Source organism: Anser cygnoides, chromosome 4 (genome assembly GCF_040182565.1).
Source record: "Anser cygnoides isolate HZ-2024a breed goose chromosome 4, Taihu_goose_T2T_genome, whole genome shotgun sequence".
Classification (NCBI taxonomy): domain Eukaryota; kingdom Metazoa; phylum Chordata; class Aves; order Anseriformes; family Anatidae; genus Anser; species Anser cygnoides.
In genome coordinates this window covers 35,943,677-35,959,820 of record NC_089876.1, presented here as the reverse complement: position 1 = coordinate 35,959,820, position 16,144 = coordinate 35,943,677, and the positions used below count along the sequence as shown (strand labels likewise).

At 38.0% G+C, this 16,144-nt stretch overlaps 1 long non-coding RNA gene across 1 annotated transcript in view; it reads left to right on the top strand.

The window, feature by feature from the left end:
- Positions 1 to 15,215, top strand: part of LOC106042461 (uncharacterized) — a 149,372-nt gene extending 134,157 nt beyond the window's left edge. The window contains exons 16-18 of the long non-coding RNA XR_010831096.1: positions 7,436 to 7,524; positions 11,116 to 11,187; positions 14,446 to 15,215. This is a non-coding gene — a long non-coding RNA (uncharacterized lncRNA). The remainder of the gene's footprint in view (positions 1 to 7,435; positions 7,525 to 11,115; positions 11,188 to 14,445) is intronic.
- The last annotated feature ends 929 nt before the right edge of the window (positions 15,216 to 16,144 follow it).

Below are 16,144 nucleotides of genomic sequence, written 5' to 3'. Positions count from 1 at the left end.
GTTTCAACAAAGGAAGGGATTGTAAGACATCATGAGAGAGGTTGCTTGGTCAAGGACCCTAGTCTAGAGGTGAGAATATGGACCTAAGTACTGAAACTGTGATAATTTTTTTTCAATTCAAAAATATTTCCAACAAATCTCATACTTGAAGATTGTAGTGAACTCAGAAGTTTGGCTAACAGATGTGGATGGAAACAGTTCTATTAAAATCTTGTGAGAAATAAATAAATAAATCCTGATGTAGTAGTAATCAACAAAGCAGAACTTAAATTAAGTAACAGTTTTAACTGGAAATCCTGTTATTCCTGCTCTGGCGCGTATGAATGTGATGGATTCATACTGTGAGGAATAGAGAAACTAGAGGGAATACAGGAGCTGCCATACAAAATCAGACCTTAAATCTATCACCTGCAGCTGCTGGTGTATTTGGTGGTAGTCCACAAAGAAGTGCATACTACTAAATAGGAACAGGGTCATGAACAGCATCAGGTGTAATGTTGATAAAAGCCAAACATTTTTAACATTAATTGTAAGTCTATTTCTGATGTTCATGTATATTGCATGACCGTTTCTTTTCTCTGCACCTTCCTGTGCTAATAATGTTACAACTTCATATTGATGGTAGATTTTTTTTAGCTTTTTATTCCCTAATTTTTGTTTGTAGTTATTGTCTCAAATTTATCATACTTGCGTTATTGCTTTTTGATATCAGCAATCACTGTTTTGTATGAGTTTCTCAGAGATCCTGTCTACCTTGGATGCCATTTCCTAAACTTTTCTCAGCACCTATTTATAAGCAGGGTGATAAAATCTTCTCTTCTTTGTGAAGAAAACAGTGGGGATGTGAGTGAGAGAGAGGGTGAGAAGAGATTGCAACCCAGCAAAATGCTCTGTATTTTCTTGGGATGTAAAGGGCAACTTATAAGACTGCAAGCACTAAAGGACTGACCAGCAAAGGCTGTGCCAGTCTTCCTCAGCCAGTCTTGGCAAAACCATTCTTGTCCCATCTTGTTCTGCCTTTGAGTTGGGTTTGTCTTCCTGTTTTTATGTGGGAGACAGAAATGCACTAAATAACAGGAGCTAAGTCCTTGAAAAATAAATTGTCTGAGATGCATGCATACAAGCTGCTTTTTTGCTTGTAATTTTGAGAGGATAGTAGAAGTGCTAGTATTTCATCCTTCTGTAATCTCAGTCTTACATTTAAGGAAAATATGATTTTAAGGAGCAGAGCACAGATTACCAAGATTATTTTTAATTTAAAAAACATCTTGAGAAATTTTCTTGGAGATCTATTGCTCACTCAAAGTACAGTGCTAAATAGCAGAGTATATCTCCTTTTCTTTACTTCTGTTCAGTTCTGTTCATTTTCACTTTCATGCATTGTTTCCATGAATTCAGCTGGGATGCTCATTAATCTGGTATTCCTATTATCAGCATACTTTGAAAGAGACCATATTTCCACCAGAAATCCTAACATATATGTAAATCTTCTCCCAGTTAGAAAAAGAAAAGATAAAACACCACACTTTGGTGTCTATAGGTCAAACACACGCTATATAAAATAAAGTTCTGTGTAGCTGAGATAAATGAAAAATAATTTCATTCATCCATTTAAAAGTGAGTGGATTTTTTTAATCAACAATCCTTTCAAATCAGATCTATGACTTAATGCCTTCCCTGAATATATGGCACTAAGTAAGACAGTTTATTCCTGTGCTAATTAAGGAGTGGCTGCAGACTACTTCAGAGATGATTCATCTTCATCACTGAGATGTCCACCTCTGCTTGCTACATAGTCCCCTCTGGGAAGAGGATAGAAAAAGCCACTTATTACTAGATTTTCTGCTCTTCCATTATTTCTAAGTTTCTTCACTGTGGAAGGTACAGAATAAGAGTTAGATATATGGGACTCTGGAGAGATATAATACGTGTGCTTTAATTTCCAAGTACGCCTCCCCCTCCCGCCCCAAGGCCATACTGTTCCTTATCTGCCTGCGCTGCTGGGCATCATTGCAGAGAACCCATGTATTTTCCCCTGGGCTTGAGGTGCTGCCTGAGTCCTGGTGGCAGTTTTCTGCATGCTGCTACTGGATGAGCTCCAGTTAACTGCCAGAGGTGCCTCCAGTCACCAAAGGTAGGTTTTAATGTGCCTTCTTGTGAGTGATTTGTAAAAGCTGGTTTTAATGTTTAAAAATGGTTTAAATGGTTTTAAACATAGTATTTTTATATATATATATATATATATATATTTAAGCTGGATAACTTGTAACTAGGCAGCAACAGCCTGTGCAATATTACAGTATCACACACAGTATCACAGATTTCTAGGTTGGAAGAGACCTCAAGATCATCGAGTCCAACCTCCGACCTAACACTAAGTACTCCACTAAACCATATCGCTAAGCTCTACGTCTAAACGTCTTTTAAAGACCTCCAGGGATGGTGACTCCACCACCTCCCTGGGCAGCCCGTTCCAATGCTTAATAACCCTTTCGGTAAAGAAGTACTTCCTAACATCCAACCTAAACCTCCCCTGTCGCAACTTTCGCCCATTCCCCCTCGTCCTGTCACCAGGCACGTAGGAGAACAGACCAACCCCCACCTCTTTACAGCCTCCTTTAAGGTAACTGTAGAGAGCGATAAGGTCGCCCCTGAGCCTCCTCTTCTCCAGGCTGAACAAGCCCAGCTCCCTCAGCCGCTCCTCGTAAGACTTGTTCTCCAGACCCCTCACCAGCTTGGTCGCCCTTCTCTGGACTCGCTCGAGCACGTCCATGTCCTTCCTGTAGCGAGGGGCCCAAAACTGAACACAGTACTCGAGGTGCGGCCTCACCAGAGCCGAGTACAGGGGCACAATCACTTCCCTAGACCTGCTGGCCACACTGCTTCTTATGCAGGCCAGGATGCCGTTGGCCTTCTTGGCCACCTGGGCACACTGCTGGCTCATATTCAGCCGACTATCAACCAGTATTCCCAGGTCCCTCTCGGCCAGGCAGCTTTCCAGCCACTCATCTCCCAGCCTGTAGCTCTGCTTGGGGTTGTTGCGCCCCAGGTGCAGGACCCGGCACTTGGCCTTGTTGAACTTCATACAGTTGGCCTCAGCCCATCGCTCCAGCCTATCCAGATCCTCCTGCAGAGCCTTCCTGCCCTCGAGCAGATCGACACACGCACTTAGCTTGGTGTCATCTGCAAACTTACTGAGGGTGCACTGGACGCCCTCATCCAGATCATCAATAAAGATATTAAAGAGGACCGGCCCCAGTACCGAGCCCTAGGGGACACCACTAGTGACCGGCCTCCAACCAGATTTGACTCCATTCACCACAACTCTCTGGGCCCGGCTATCCAGCCAGTTTCTAACACAGTGAAGCGTACGCCAGTCCAAGCCCCGAGCAGCCAGTTTCTTGAGGAGAATGTTGTGGGGAACTGTGTCAAAAGCCTTACTGAGGTCAAGGTAAACCACATCCACAGCTTTTCCCTCATCTACCAAGCGCGTCACTTGGTCATAGAAGGAGATCAGGTTCGTCAAGCAGGACCTGCCTTTCATAAACCCATGCTGACTGGGCCTGATCGCCTGCTTGCCCTGCAAGTGCCGCGTGATGACCCTCAAGATAATCTGCTCCATGAGCTTTCCTGGCACTGAGGTCAAACTGACAGGCCATATGACATATATTGTTTATATCTCAAACAGAAATTGTATGAAATTTTATGTGGCAAGATGAAGGCTGTCTTAACAAAGTCAAGAAATTTTGCTCTAAGAGGAGAATAAAGTACTTAGCAACAGTGATGTGGGAGATCATCTTGTTTGTGTAACTTACGGGATCATTTCTGAGCCACTGGGAGGTCGACATGAAAACAGGCTAATGAAACGAAGACTGTCAGGTGAAGAGTTTCTAGGAAAGAAGTACTAATGTCAATTGAAGGACTAAAAGTTAGAGCTCATGTAGACTCCTCTTCATTTGTGGAAAACCCCATCAAAATCTGAAACTATCCCAGAGAAGATGTCCTAGTCCTCAGGAAAATGTTGAAACAACTATACAGGTATTTAGCAGAACCTGGCTCACTTGTCCTACTGCAGGGAAGGCTGCCAGAGGTATAATTGTGACCTGGAAATACTAATAGTTCAATACAAGTGAGAGGAAATATTGTTTAAATTATGTGACATTTTTTGCACCCTCGCTAAGGGGTGGTGAGACAAGGCCTTGTTGGGGAGGGTGCCATGTGGCCTACCATCCTGTTCTCCCACTTGCCTGCCCTGGCAGACAGCAGTCCCCCTCTGCCCTACTTTCAGCTTCTTTTAATTTGTGGATTTAATGTCGTACAAATTGTGTGATTGTCTGTGATAGCATAGGACTGAATTCAGGGCAGAATCTTCATGCCTGTGGGTAAGAGACGGTTTGCTTTCAACTTGACTGAAAATCTTTCAGGGTGGTTTTCTGATAGAGTAAGGGTGCCCTGGGCTGAGACATCACGACATTGCTGGTGTTGGATAGTTTTGGTATTGTTTGTAAGAGTGTGTATTTACCATCACAGCCCAGAAGGGAAATGACACTACATACTGTGTGTTTGCTACCCTGTGGACAATGCCTAGAGAAGATTACTGTAACCAAAGTGCTTGCATCTTTGCCTATCTACATGATGAAGAAAAAAGTTGAAGGGAAGTCATAGCTTCCTCCATGCTCTGTCCCTTAATCCTGAGGAGAGTTTGCCAATTTAAGATCTATTTGTCTGTAAGTGAACATTTGAGAGCTTTAAGCGTGAGTGATAAGGGGCTTGTAGAAACCTTTGCAAGACAGAACACAGACAGAGCTTTCAGTATTAAGGTACTGTAAAAAGAATAATGTTGTAAGACTTTGAAATTTAGCTAGTATTTTCTACAAATATTGAATTTCTTAATGTTTTCAAATTTATTTTTAAAAAATATATAATGATATTAAATATTTTTATGATGGTTTTCCAAATAATTATGCATCTCATTATCTTTTTTTTTTTTTTGTAAAACAGATCCAAGATTAATTCAACTTTATTTTTTAACCTGCTTACTTTTTGTCTCTGTTCAGAGCATAGTACACTTACTATTAACGTTTGATACCTACACAGTGCAAATGTCTGTGTGATTACAGCTTTGGTACACATATTATACAGATAGATAGTTATATGCACACATACAAAGTGTTAGTATTTAAAATGTCTTCCAGGTGATATGCACTTCCAGGTATGAAATACCAAACGAAAATTTTACCATCTTAATACAAGAAGTATATTAAAATACTGTAATTTACTATCAACAAATAATGTGTTCAATACAGATGTTTTTACCAGAGGAATATCTTTCTAAAATGAAAATATTTGAGATGGGTTTGTTTCTCTTTGGAGGAACTTCTCAGTTTCCATTAAGTGATTGGAAATGAGAACTATTATTTTTACTGCTTTCATTTTGTTTCCCTGAGTCAGGAACCTTAGCTGCAGTGAAGTGAGCATTGAAATTGCAAGTGGTGTTTACGGTCAGAGTTTCCCTCATTAGAGCCCTCCAACCCAAAGAGGCAGTCAGTCTGGTTGGCTGACACACTGAAAAGTGAGTATCATCAAAACTATTAAAATTTTACTTCAATCAGCCAAGTGGATGTGTACTCCCACTTCCTCCACACCCCAAATTTTCCTCTCTTTTTCTGGGACGTCAGAAACCAATCCGTCAGCAGCCTAGCCCAGCCATATCTGCACATAAAAACTTCAAATTAATAACAAAACACACCTCAGATGAGATTTTCTCCGTAGTACAGCATTTTCTAGCACAGTGTTTCTCTTTAGCAGCTTATTTGACACTGGACGCCTGACCTCTGCTACCATAATAGCTGTTAATGGAAACTTCACCTCATGCAAAGATAAGATGGATTTTTGGCAGCTGTGAGAGATTATGAAGAGTAAGAACAATCTTAGCTGGAATCAGAAGAAAAGAAAGCATCTGTACCTTGAGAAACACTCAGCTGGTTTTCATTACACACCAAGCCTATATTTATTACAAAGACTAGCCAAGAGACAGAAATTGATAGGACTCTGTACTCGGAGCAAGGAGGCTAGTGTCAGCTTGATAAATTCTTACTTTCTTCTTGGTTGTATGAGTACAAGTGACCAGAGCTGTTCAAAACTACTGGGGGTCTGTCCTGCAGACATCTTCTGAGAGCATTCTTCATCATATTTTTCTTTCAGTGTTGCTCCCTGTTCTTTAGCTCTCCTTCCCTTCTAAAATGGAAAGCAAAGAGGTGAGGCAAAAAAAAATAGAAGGGGAAAAAAGTTACTTGTTTCTTTTTTACAGCAACTTCAACTGATCAGACAACAAATAAATTGTTTCTATAAAGTTTTTATCTCTAGAAATCTGTTTCCTAAGAATGAGTAAAAGTTGAGAAACATCTCTTAGACCACAGAGAAGAGCAATTAAAAATTAGAGTTTGAAAACTCAGTCATTAGATGTGGAAAGAAAAAGGAAAACTTCTATAGAAAAAAAGTATTTGGTAAAATAAAAAACAACAACAACAAAAAAGGAAAATTATTTGTCAATGAGAATGAGAAAAATAAAAGTTACTTTATTTTTTGTCTTCTGTCCAAGCTTGGAAAGCACCAGAGATCTAGCTTTGTTGTCACTAAAGATTACAAGACAACAGCTATCAACCACAAAATGTTTGGATGTGTTACTAAAGGCACTGTAAAGGGAGCCAAATGAATCAAGTAAACATAATGCTGTAGCAGAAAACTTCCATTTAGTTATAACTGAGTAAACATGGAAATATACTGCTGTAAACAAATGTGGAGTTTGGCCATGAGTCCTTCACATCTGAATTGAAAATTAAATTACACAAGTCAGAGAGGAGGGCCCTTTGGAATCCCTTATTTTTTGAAATTAACTTGTAAATTAAAAGGAGGGGAGACAGGAGCTGTCTTTTTAGCCCTTCCAAAAAGGTTGGGAGTTGAGAAAATATTTTAGAAGCTTCAGCTATACTTGTTTGGTCTATTGCAGCTGCTGCTGGAGAGGCTTGCTCCCTTGAGATCTTGGGAGACACTGTAGCAGTTCTTTCTGCACTCTTCTGTAGAAAAAAAAAAATAAAGTGAAAAAAAAACTGTAAAAAAGCATGGTGTGCTATGCGCCTGCCACAGGTGCAGTCCTCTGTATTGCTGAGGTTTTTGAATTGTATGATCTAGTACTGTGGAATTTAAATTGTTTAGAAATCAGTATTGCTATCACTGCTGGAGGTGTCAAAATTCAATTCAAAACTTCAGGGGTGGTTTAAAACTGGCATGCTCTTCAACTTCCAATTGATGGTAAGTCAGATGTAGAACCTCATCCATAGGAAACAAAACAGTGTAAGTAGCATATAAGGTAGTGTCAGGGTGGGGCAGAATATCCTCTTCTACAACTTCAGTTTAGTTCCTTTCTTCTCTCTAGGCATATTTAAGTATGCGGAGTATTAACTCATGAGCTGAATTACTTCCACCTGTCTTCTGCATACCTAAAGCCACGAACAACTGCTCAAGGTAAGAAATTTAGCCTTGTGCTCCTATATAAGAGTTTAATTGGTGAATGAATTCATGTTGAAAACAGTGCAAATGACCAAACCTGTATTAATAGATGACTTTAGTCATGCTCCACAACAGTTCATGTGTAATATCAGTGATAAGTAGAGTGCAGTAAAAGGTAACTACAAATAAGTACTTTTCAAATCAGCATGATGGATTTTTCTTTATCATTTTTTTTTGACGTTTTCACAAGTGCTCAATACAAATGACAAACTATCCGGACACAGATCTGCAAAGTTGTATTAAGACACCTTACACCCTCTTATCCATCTTTGAAGATCCAAACCATTGGCTCCTGAAATTTTCTGGCGACAGCCTCATCAGACTTTTCAGGCAGATATATGGAGGAAGTTTCATCTACTGGAACTGGAGCTACTTCAGAGAAGCAGCTGTACAAGGGATGACTGCTGGCACTACATTTCAAATTGCTAAGAAGAAGGAAATTCTTCACAGACTTCAAAGAGATACATATATATATATTTTTAATAGGACTCCATTTTGCTCTTTTGCACCCTTCTAAATTGTGGTTGGAATTTAAAGGGAGTACTTTTGTTTTCCGGTCTGTGAAAACAGCCAGTATATTTTTAGAATACAAGATAAAAAGCTTTACTAGAGTTTTTTAAGAAGTATGTCCTGCTGGATCAGCTGTGGAGTAAAACTGTTGCACTGCAATTGAACTGAAATAGTTTATGGAATAGTCATTACTCCATTGGTAAAAAGAACCTTTCATTTTATGTGAAAATATCTCTCCATTTAGTTCTACAAATTCTACTGGAAAACTTTGTTAAATAGCTATTTATATGTCACTGTTATCACAATATAAGAAATAGTGTAGCATGAAGTTGCAGCATAAGAGAAAATTATCCCACAGGAAATTCAGCCCTAAATAAATCTTCAAACATTGGGGCGTGAATGGGTTTTACAAGCTATATTTGTTTCCTAAGGACGAATCTTACCCTACAAGTAGAGAGCCATAGTATTGAATTAGTTTATGGTTCACTTTACGTATTTTTTAACCACTTAAAAAGAGATATTTTATTTAAGGAATTTATGAAAGCTTACACTTTACTTGATGGAGAGAGACAGGCACCTCTTAGAGGCTGTATTGTCTTAGCTCAGAAAACATTTTAAAAAGGAATGAACTGACACTGGTAGTTCCTCTACTCATCCTGCCTTTCCTGACAAAGTCTAGACCTAGAAACAGTCAGAAAGATACAGCCATTCTTAAACACAGAGGTAGTCTTACTACCTGTGGTAGGTTTTCATCTCTATGTTTTCTCACTTGTTTAAGAATGAATGACACAAAATGGCTACAAAAGATCCACTGATACTTCAGAAGAAACAACAGGCTTCTGGGAACTGCATGATGTTTTCTTCTTATACCTGCAATATTATTTGGGATAGTCACAGCAGAAGATGTTTAGGAATATCATGTCCATTAGCTGAAGACCTTGCAAAATCTCCTGGTTCTGGAAACCCAAAGATATGGGACAAGCAGCCTTCTGGTAATAACTTCACCAGCCCATGGGAAAATTACAAAATTCTCCTATGGCCATTATATACTTGCCTTTGTACATAAGGGTGGGTAGAGAGGCTTATGCATAAGGTGTTTAATATCAGGCTTTTCTGTTATTTGTGAATACAATTTCTGTCAATACATCAAATAGTTTTGACCTTGGTTAGGGGGGGTCCTGACATTTCTTCCGTAGGCATATAAATCAGATTAAGATCACGTCCTAATGATGTAGCACTGTTAAGCAACTGGAACACCACAGTGGTGCAAATCTGTCCTGGAATCAGCTCCACTGAGTATGAGATATGCCAAAGCTCAGGGAGTTTTTATGAGATGCAGAATTCCTTAAGACTTCCATATCAACTCTTCCAGGAGGCTAGAAATTTAGAGGACCCTTTAAGCTCCACACTACACCACTCCCTAATTTAGTAGGAACTGTCCCTCAAAACTTTTGCTACTAAAATCAATGTTGCAAAAGCATGTCAGATTTCAGCCTGTGTTCCTTATTTATTTATTTATATATTTTGCAAAGCAGGTAGTACAGGCATAAAGACAGATTTAATTTATTTGTGTAGGGTTGCATTTGCACGTAGCTGCATTTATGTTCTACAACAGCAGGGGAGAAGGAGGGTGGAGCATAATTTTATTTGCAAGCACATAAACATCACTGTACCCTTTGAATACAATAGGTTTGTCATCAAGGTAACCTTAGATATTTTACATGATGAAGGAATTTTTATCAAAAACTCTCTCTACTGATGTTCAGTGCGAGGAGGTGAAGAAATTATGTTGGTGTCACCTGATTTGCTTGACCTTAGTAGATTGACTTAGTTCAGCACCATTGCACAGGTTACGAGGATTTGAGGTTCTCCAATATTTATTATGTTAAAATGCTGTGTAATAAATATTGTAACAAAATGCTGCTCTGGCCACATGCCTTTCTCAAATGTAATCCCAGGACATCTTCCACAAGGGCATATAAGAGATCTGTTGGTGTGTTGAGTTTCTTATCTCTGGATAAATCTTTATACAACTTTTATATATGGCAAAGAATACCTGATGGCTATGGGGCTAATTTTTGATCTGATTTGAGTTGTCAGGGTGTGAGATCAGACATAATGAAAGCCACAGAGTAGTCCATTAATTGTTATTTTTGGCTGCCAGTGTTGACAATTTCTCTAAGCAGGTCTTTGTCATGATATGGCAATCCATGGGTCAATATCTTAAACCGAATCTAGGAACAAGACCAAACACCTCTGTACCAAAATTATCTCAGCATATATTGTTTTTTACTTTTTTTTTTTTTTAATAAATCCTTTGTTTCAAATACAACTGCAAGGTTTTGTCCCAGCTAAGATCTGGTAAAACCTAGGGATATTAAATTGAAAAACAAACAAACAAAACAGGCATACAAAACCAGGATACTTTCCAAGGAACAGAAGAAGTTGGATTATACAAATGAGACATTTCACTAAATGAAAGCAGGAGATGTTTAAAATCAGACTTTCCATTTAGCAAGAGCAGTGTAATTGTAGACATGATTAAAAAAATAAATAAATAAATAAATCCATTAAGTAGCTTTGGAAAAGGCTGTAAACAGATTTTGAAGGGGGGTGGGAGGGGGGTGAGTCCATTTGGCAGGGAAAATCCTATTAAGAGAATTTCTACAATACTGTGTAAATTCTCCTGCTTCTGTCTTCCCCTTTCCTGTTTTATTACTGTTCATACTTGGGCAGTAGAATTTACAAGAAGAGCATCATTTTTCCTAACTTGATGCTTTTATTTCACTACAAGCTGAAGCTTATCAGTGAAAGCAAAGGAGGCCAGGAAAGATGGGGAGTCATGAAAGTCAGGCTAAAGGAAATGTCCATATGAATGTTAGGATATTTGGGAATGCAAATACTAGGGTTAGTGTTGTGCCTGTTGATGTAATAGCACTGGCTGTTGCTCCAAAGAGGTAATGTTTAACTACTGTCTTCCTGCTCGGCCTTTTCTTATTCATGGTCTCCATTATAATTTCTATGTCTGTTTCATAGGCACAGTTCTTCCCTCACCATGTGCCTTCTACTTCTCTGGTTCACCCAGCCACCTGATCTACCAACATACCGGTAATGAGAATTGCTCCCCTAAAAAAGCAGTACAACTGCAGTGTGAATCACACCACATATATTTACTGAAGGTGTTCATTACCATAAAGACATGGTAAAGAAAAGAACACAGATCTCACTTGTTAGGCTTTATTACATGTGAGTATTTGGTATCAATAAGAAACAACAGTGTAGTGAAGAAGCTGTGATAGCAGCTGTGAAATTACTTGTGAAAGTATGCTTGTGCCCTATGTTATTACTAAATATATGAACTGAGGGACTTGTAAAAAATGACTAGGTCATTCTTCTTATGTATCTAATCTATAGTAAATATTTGTAGCTGCAGTTTAAAGTTTACATTCTTTAAATATACAGCATGGTGCTTATTGTAAATTTTGGATGCTAAGAGAAGGGCTTTGCAGAGTTAGAATATCACTTCATATCTGAAGCCTTCACAACTCTAAACAAACACACTTTACCTTAAATATGATTTCCAAGATTTCTTGAATGTCAAAAAAATCTTTTTACTCAGCTTTTCAATCTATGCATCTGATGTAACATAAGTCCATTATTTAATGCTAAATAATATAAATCACCATTCACTTTGGAAACAAGTTACATTTTAAACCAGCTGCTCAGCAGTAAATGAGCTTTAGTTGAATTTATGAAGTGGTAAGCTTTTTTTCTAATGGTTTTAGTGGGGCAAAGAGGGGGCAATTGTTTGAAGAACTGGTTATCAAGCAGCACTGACCCTGATAAGTTTGGTATCGTAAGGATAAAACCCCTACAACTTTTGTGCTAAGAATGCCTCTGTATTTAAACAGCAGAAGAAAGTATATATAGAATGGAAATAAATTTAGATTAGATTACTATTTAGTAATCTTCCCAAATTAAAATAAATTGGAAGAATAGTGAAGAAAGATCACAGTAACAAGTGCAAGAAACCAATAGGGTATAAATTATTGATGCAGAATCAACTGTTTGCAGATAATAAATATTCAGTTTAGGAAACCGAAAACCAGACAGATTTTTGGTGTCTAATAGCTTTTGTAATATCCACCAAAATGTCTGTCTGTCAAGGTTGTCTAAAGGCAAAGCAATAATTGAGGTAGATCTTGAATACAGCTTGAATGTACTAAGTAAAAACATGATATCTTCTTATGAGGCTTGAAATGCATTCAAAATTCAAGTGAGGGAGAGTGTGTCAGGAAAATGAGTGCAGCCACGAAGGTGGTACATTTTCAGTTGTGTAAGTAGAAGTGGCTTCCTGATGCTTCACCAAATCCTCATTAATTCATTGTAGCTGAAAATCTGCTCCCTGATGCTTTCAAACTTGCAGAGAAGTACTTGAATAGAAAGCAGATTTAGTGTTTGTGAAGTGTTTTAAGAGATTGAGAACAAAGTAGTATTGCTAATAAATCTCACCCATAATATGGGGTTAGAGCAGCACTCTCGTGACAGTGCTGCACATGAAGGATGATTCCCCTGGCCTCTTTGGAATGAAGAAAAAAGAGGTTCTGATACATTACAGATTTGAATTTATTAAGCTGTGTAAACAACACTAGCCCACTGGGCTATAGTATGTTGATCGCTTTCTGTTTCTATTTTCTTTCTTCCTAAGTGTAATAAGAAAATTCTTCTTTGAGTTGATTAACTAATTCCTTTGTGAAAGACAAATCCTTATGGTTGATTCCATCACATCATCGCTGTCAGTAAAGTTTTTGAGGATTAAAATCTTGTAAGCAGCTTTCAGAAATAAATACAGTGGCAAATAATAATAATAAAAAGAAATAATGTAATTGAACATAAATTAATCATTAGAATATAGGCAAAATGAAGAAAAAAGAACAAGAACTTCCATTCAAAAGAAAAACAAACAAACCACAGATGTGCTATGTGGTCTGTCTATAATACCTGTAATATCTACATTTTTAGGTTTTAATAATGGTGAAGGTGAAAATAGATTACAATAAAATGAGCACTGAGTAGTGAAAACAATAACCTGAGATTTCATATATATGTTTACTTTCAGAAAAGGCCTTGTGCAGTATTATTTCTAGTAATAAGTTTCTACTCTTTCAATCTGTGCACTTCAGTGAACTGCTGAAGAGAGCACTACAGAGAAATTACTGCCTGTGTGTGACTCTGAATGCAGCCTTTTTTTTCTCTTTTTTTTTTTTTTTGAGGGGTGGTATGGATTTAACTGAAAAATAAAGCTGTATTTTGTCTACTTTTGAGAGATAATAGTGCAATTACCTGAGTCTTGCAGCTGGCAGACATTTCCCATGCAAATTTGAAGTACTCTTATAGTGCTTTAATGAAGATTTTGTGCCCTGATCAATTATCTTCAGAAAATAGCCTTGCTGTAATCGGCAGCCTAAAAGGGAGTTCATTAAGAAGATCTTTGTGGGACAGCAAGCCTCCTTGGTGGGCAAATTTAAGGCAATGGCATATTTTCTTTAAAGAACACCATAACAGATTTAATCTCTCCTTACACTGTATTACTGTATTTAAAGTTAGGGGAAAAAAAAAAAAGTACACATATAATAAAAGAATAAATTATATAGAAACAAGTACCTAGCCTACAAAGTGTCTAGTGATTCCGTTATGGAAGGAGCAGGCTGAGTCCTGTCTAATCCATGGCAGTATACACATAGTACTGGACACAGTAGTAAAATAAAGAACAACAATTAAAAAAAAAAAAATAGATCAAAAAGGAGTGGTGCACTTCCAACAGATTTTAATTTCATTACTGTTTATTGACTGCTCAAATTTCTCCTGTGCAACTCTTCACTAAAAGTGATGTTTTACAAAGAAGTTTGATTTGTCTCAGTATAAAAAAAAACACTGTTTAAAACCTTCTATAATCTGTTTTTGACCATTTCATAGCTTTGGATGAATAATTGTGACAAATGTGATGAAATGAGACAAAACACAAAAATAATGCCAAAATACAGCCTGTGTTCAGCTTTAAAAAGTTGCATTGAAAAATAAATAGGATTTAGTATTAAAAGGCTGATGTGGGTTTAATTTGCAGAATTCACGAGGAGTAAGTATTTATACAAGTCTCTTTGCTTTTATAATGAAGTATCAAACTGGCAGTATTCCAGGCCACTTTCCATAATACATGAAGTCGGTTGTGCTGCTAAAGCACTTCGTATAATTTGTAGAAAAGAGGAGAAATAAAAACTCCACCTAAAAATGAGAAGGAGGGGGAGCATTCAAAATATAATTAAAATAACAAGTTGCTTTTTATTTATTTATTTATTTTTCATTTAGGGTGATGAAAAGATGACCATCTTCTGGAAGGCCACCAGGAAATGTTGAGTTACTTTCTTTTAATTTACTTCTGAGAAGTTAACAAAATTGTGTGGATGGGAGGGGGTAAGGGGTGGCTAGGGTTGAATAATTGACTTAGAGTAAAACAAATGTAACACTTTAAAAATAAATAGATAAAAATTGATAGTCTGGATGGTTATCACTCATGTTAAATTTCTACCTCAGTTGAATTAATGCCACAACATCAAGTAGAAAAAAGGTTAGTCTCTAACTGTAATCCTGCAAAAGCATATGCCTCACTGAAATTATCAGAAAGCCACATGTATAAAGTTATCCTAGTGCATGCGAGAGGTGGTCCTTATGGGCAGCTGGGCAAGTGCAGCGGTAGTAAACAAGAAACATTTTGCCTATGATGTGAAATGCATTTCCAACACATTCTGAGGAACTCTAACGTGGAATTTCTTTTACAGAAGGCCTTTATGTTTTGAAAATTAAATTGAATCTTACTTGATGGCTGAGAGTACCTTATTTATTGCTTTCCCAGTAGAATGACAGCATTAGTGGCTGAAGAGAAAACAGAGGTGACTGGGGATTCATAAGCCCACTTCACCTATTTACCAGCTAACACAACTGGCTGGGCGTCCCCAGCATGTTAATTAAAGCTAATTCTGACAAAGGACTTCAGAGGTCAGTACAAAGCCGCCTGGTGCTCAGGATGTACTTGTGGGGATGTACTTGTGGGGATGTATTTGGCGTGTGGGGGGGTGTGGGGGTGGGGTCTCAGTGCAGCGACAAGCAAGAGCAGGGGCTTGAGAGTGTGCTTTCGAGAATACATGCCCGAGAGCTGTACCACTTTATCCAGCTGGTGGAATGCTGCATAATTAGCCATTCATTCCTGCAGTTTCTTTTGTGACTAGAATACATGAAGGTATTTCAATTCACTCATAAAGACCAGAACATTAAGGTTCAAACACCTAGGACTATGTCAAAAGGTAGCATTCTTTCAACTGTGTTTTTATTTACTTAATTTTTAAAGAATGAAATCCCTGTTTGTCTCCACTTTTTTTTTATGTGAGCACAGAAGGGTACAAATCTGTGTACAAGCCTTTTCAACAGGGAGCAAAGATCTGCAGCCTAGTGGTTGTGGCATCCCCTTTGGGAGGAGAGAGTTATGTTCCTCTTCCTGCTCTGAAGCCTGTTTCTGAATTTCACATCCAGCAGTTTTGGGATAGAATATAAAAATAGGCTTTGTGTTGATGCCAGATCTTCCCCATCCCAGCTGCCCATGTTTGTTTGCTTTCCTTTTCTGTGATTCACCACAACAGAGTAAAGCATCAGCAAGAGTAGTCAGGGATACCCCTTTGTACCCTTCACCCTCTCACTGCATCCTTTCCTGAGCCTCCGATTGCTGTGAAAAAGATATCTTCCACAAATAAAAAAAAAAAAAAAAAAGTACTTCCTTTTTCATCCTGTTTCATCCTGAAGCAAGAAATCAGTACTTGCATCCTAAGAAAGCCATGGTACTACAAGGATTTCAAATGGACAGATCTTTTTTTCTCAAAGCAGTATGAAAACCTCTTGCACAGTGCTCTATTGAACAGTATTTTGACTTTAACTGCCAAAAGCTGGAAGAGGAAAACTTAATTTTGTTAGTAATCATTGCCACCAAAGAGAAGTCCATTGGCTTATGCAGTAACAA